The sequence below is a fragment of the Cajanus cajan genome, chromosome 5 (genome assembly GCF_000230855.2).
Source record: "Cajanus cajan strain Asha chromosome 5, NIPB_CcT2T_4, whole genome shotgun sequence".
NCBI lineage: Eukaryota > Viridiplantae > Streptophyta > Magnoliopsida > Fabales > Fabaceae > Cajanus > Cajanus cajan.
In genome coordinates, this window is record NC_138521.1 from 7,779,895 (window position 1) to 7,784,939 (window position 5,045).

A 5,045-nucleotide genomic window follows, 5' to 3' on the forward strand; every position below is an offset into this window, starting at 1 on the left:
TATTTTTTTCAATTGTCTCCTTTACTTTAAATAATTTATATATTCCTATAATTTCATTTTCTAAATTCATAACTTATATACTTTTTTATCTCTACTCGATATGAGATTTGTAAGATGAGAGTTGTCTTTTATTTATATATTTTTTAATTATGTTGTCTTTTAAGCGATGTGAGATTTATAAGGTCAAAGTTGGTCTCTAATTGTTTTATAGCACTATTGAAGTTGGTAACAATGAGTGATTTGATACCAATTTAGAATAGTGAATTAGGAGTTAATCCTATAAAATGAACCTGTAAGGTGATAGTTATTACTCACTTATATACTATTTAATTATCTTATCTGTAATCAATGTGGGACTTAAGTTTTTTCTAAATAATTGTCGCTAATAGTAAACTTTAGTGTAATATAAATATATTTTTAGTGGCTATTATATATTAGCCATTAATATTTTTACATATGGTGACAATTAAATTATTGCCATTAAATAATTGTCATTAAAAATAAATTTTGTTGTAGTGATATCTCCTTAAATAATACATTAAAAGTAGTTGAAAGAAAATACTTCACCTAAATCTGATCATATAAGTTTTTTTTTGGCAAAAATTAGTTGTTAGTAAAGTTAATGCATATTTTTTTTATCAACAATATAATTACTATTAAAATAAAAAAAATATTTTTTATGTGAAAGGGTAACAAATAATATTTTATTAAATATTATCATAAATAATTAAGATTAACATATATAAATTACACATTTTTAATTAAAATCAAGTAAATATTTAAAATGATTGATTATATGATTTTACAATATTGTTATTCACTCACAAACAATTATTTTATATAATTTATAACTTTGATAATAAATAAATAAAAATTTATTCCAACATGATATCAAGTCGATTGTGAATATAAAATTATTTTACATTATTAATTTATTGATTAAAATAATGACGTAACAAAGTAGTAAATAACATTATGCGTCTAATATAATTTTGTAAAATCACTAATCCTGAATTTAAAGTTTTTGTAAAGCTGATTGAAGTATAAAAAGTTTATAAACTTATTAATACTTTGTTATATATTTTTTAATCAATAATAAATATTATAATAATGATATATCTTTTCAACTCTCAATTACTAGTTCAAGTCTAATAGTTCAATATTTTATATCTTTTTATTTTCGTGTATGACATGTTATGTAAAACATAATAATATAATTAATTATTTTTTCTATTTTCTCCCACCAGTTATTTATCTATTTGAATTAGTCGAATTTTATATTGCATTACTTAATTTTAGCAAATTTGTTTGGACAAAGAATTTTAATTTTTTTTTAATCAACAAAAGAAGCATAAATTAAAAAGGTACAAAGAGTCCAAAAATCCATATACATAACATAGAACAGATAATAAAGTATATAGTAACTATAGATGGTTACTTTCTATTTAAATTCCGAAGGTAATAAATAAATTTTAGAAAATTCAAAATCGTCATAGGCTATTCCATTAATTGCTTTAATTGATTTTCTTTTTTGTCTATAAAAAAAATCTTGTTTGAAGAGTACGTGGTTGGTGAAATGTCACTGATTAGTGTCCTTAATGTCTTAACAAAAGGCTTTACCTCCAACAATCCAATTAGGTGTCCTTTGAAAACCTATGCTCTCACATCTCTTTGTCATGATCATACCACCAATAACTCAACATCCTCCCCAATCTCAATACCTAAACCTCACTCACTAGCAACAACTCCATTCCACTCCAATATTCTTGAATCCTTTTTTAATTTGGAAATTTCTATAACCTTTGTCAAATCTTTGAGCCTCAATTACCTCTACGAGAATCGTTTTGAGGCTAAACTGTCTATAGGCATAGCCAACTTGAAAAATATCTACGAGTTGAGGTTGTGTAAGAACTGACTTACCTTATAGTTGTCTAAAAATTCTCAAGAAGTGGTTCCCTCTAAGGTGGCTTGACTTTCTGAGCAATCAATTTAACGATTGCATTCCGATTACCCTATATGATATTAGGGTGTCGAAAGAGCATGTGATCTTGTATATACAACTTCTTCTTTAATAGTTGAATTTATCATTATTGATTTTGTTACCAACTAATTCATAGTAACTCAGGGAGAAAGAAATGAAGCATTGAACAAATTTTATTTGTCTTTATAAATAATTACAAAATCTTATCATTTTTTTAAATACTAATATAGAAAATAATGAAACGAAATATTGTTTTTACTATTTTCTACACAAATATTTGCAAACAAAACATATAACAGAAATTATATTATATTTTGTTTAAAAAATCATAAAATAAGAAATACATAATAAAAATATATATATATTTTTTTTTCAAACCAAACACATCCATATAAATTACTTTTCCATATAAAACTCTGAAAAAAAATATTAATTTCTGTGTTTTACTGGAAATGCTTAGTAAACAAAAGAAAATGTCATTTAATTTTCTTTTCTAATTAATATTTAAAACACGTTGGTATTAAAATCAGTCCTTAGACCTAATTTAAAGCAACAATAAAAAAATATTTATATAATATAAAAATATAAAAGTATAATAAATGCTTTCTCTCTCGATAAACATATTATTTATTTATTAATTTTAGTAACACAAGATGATCAACCATTAAGATTGATGTTAACAAATCTATATTTAAAAACACTTTTAATTATCCCAATTCTCAATCCAATTACTATTCAAACAAGGTGTTTTTTTCCTTTAAAAATATATTACACCCTTGAAACTCTTTTATCCAAATAAATATAGCATGGAAGGGCATAATATATTTCGGTATATATATAAATCAGGGAGTTTAACTGCGGTTGAACAATATACATAAATAGTTGTAAATATTTGATACTGAGTTGGATTTATTTGGATCAAAACACAATATCTAGGTAGGTAATCATGTTTGATTGGTATGAATTAATAGGTGAATTGCACCGAATTAATATTAATAATGGTTCCATTCCACAAGAGACGAGAGTTGTGTAACACAGGTATAGATGACAATAATTCGCAGTACGGTGAAACTGTTGTCTTCTCAAATATAGCTAGCTTGAGCTATATATGTGTAGCGTTTGTAGTTTGGACCACCTCCTCCTATATAGTCCTTACCTATACCCCCAACTGTACAGTGCACCATATACACACTCTTTTTTCCAACCCTTTATGAGGTGCCCTCCCTTCTCTTTAGGCCTTGCTCAATGAATCATATAGGATGGGCTTATAAGTGCGCACAAAGTCCACTTATTGGTTCCAACAAATAAAATATGCATATATTGAGATTGCAGCAAATTGATGTCAGCCATAATAATGTCCATATACAACATTTTCTTCTCCTTCATAATTCTTTCTTCTACCTATACCTTCTTTATTGTTTACAATTAGGTGGAGTTATTAACTAATGGACTTGGTATCCCCACGTCTAATAATACTACTAGGCCTGTTTTTTAATTATATATCAAACTCTAATTCCTTCCCTTTCAGGTTTACACTACCATGTGACAGTAATGTTCTCCGAATCATATGCAAATGACATTTGCCAAAATGGATAATATTTTCATAGGAATTGAGGTAGCTAGACTTCTGTTTTAACTTCTATATATATGGTATTATATCCTATTGCAATCACCACGTGGCTCTTGTTAACTAAGTACTTCTCAGCTCTCAGTTAATGATCATAAAAACTTTAGGTTAAATGTTTCTTTAACAGCTAAGAGATGAATTTTTTTTTTTCACTGACTAATTCTTTTTTATAAGTAGAAATGAGTTTTTATCTTCTAACAAAGTTATTTCCATATATACCACACCAGAAATCGAGTTTCTGCAAGCATATGCTTGAGGAATTATCCAACTATATATCAACTTAATTTGTTACCTTGTTGGTAGATGGTTATTATTAGTAAGGCAAAGAAATGTGTCTAAACATATTATATATGCATAAATAGTACAGGAGTGCAGATATACAGTTCATTTTTCTAGGGTCTTCTGCTGTGTTGTGTATATCATTTTCCAAGTTCCATAATCAAAACTTTAGGTGGGGCTCTCAGATTTCAGATTTCCATTATTGGAGATTGGGGAATCTGGAGTGAGAAAAAAAAAAAAAAAAAGGGAAGGGGATTGGGATTGGGATTGGGGTTGGACCAGGATTTTTAACCAGCTAGCTAGCCCTCAACTGCAAGTGTTTTGAATTGAAGGGAATGCAAACAATTAGGAATTTAAACACAAACTATAACTGGTGTTAAAAGAGACAGCTACATACGTATGCCATATTTCCAGGGAAGTACTTTAGAGACAGTTATGGGTCATTATATATACCATAAAAGAAAGCCTCGGTAACCCAACATGAATGGATTTAAACTTATTCCTTAGTTTATATTAATTTTTATTTTTATTTTCATCATATCGCATTAATTCAACGTTCACTTGGCTGCATTATCAGTTTTATTAGGTTGACGATTTGGGTAAAATTAAAGAAAGTTTAAACAGATGCCTTTAAGGTTTCTATCAATGACTTTCGGAGTCACAGTCTTACATCTATATGTGTCTGTAATTCACCTAATTAAGGCGTATATATATCTTAGACTAATTTGTTATCGTTATTAATGTTATCATCCATGAAAATGTAGTTCGAGAACAAATTACAGCTTTATTAATTTATTTCCATATTAACGTAGGCATTATTTTAGGATTCGTATGACTTCCTCCTCCTCTTCTTCTTATTATTATTATTTAAAATAAATTAATTATCACCTCTGTTTTATCTGTTAAAATTTATACAAAATAATGTATTTCTACACTTAAATAAAATATATTGTTACGAATATTGTTTGATTTGAGAAAAAAAAATTATATATTTTTTACTTTTAATTAGAAAATGTTACTTTATGTTTATTTAATTTCCTGATTTCAAAAGTTTATATGAACAATATCACTTTGTTTTCACTTTTTTTTTCTTTCTTGATTTTAAAGTTTTGTATAAGAAACAACGAAAATAAAAAATTATATATTTTACTATTTCTT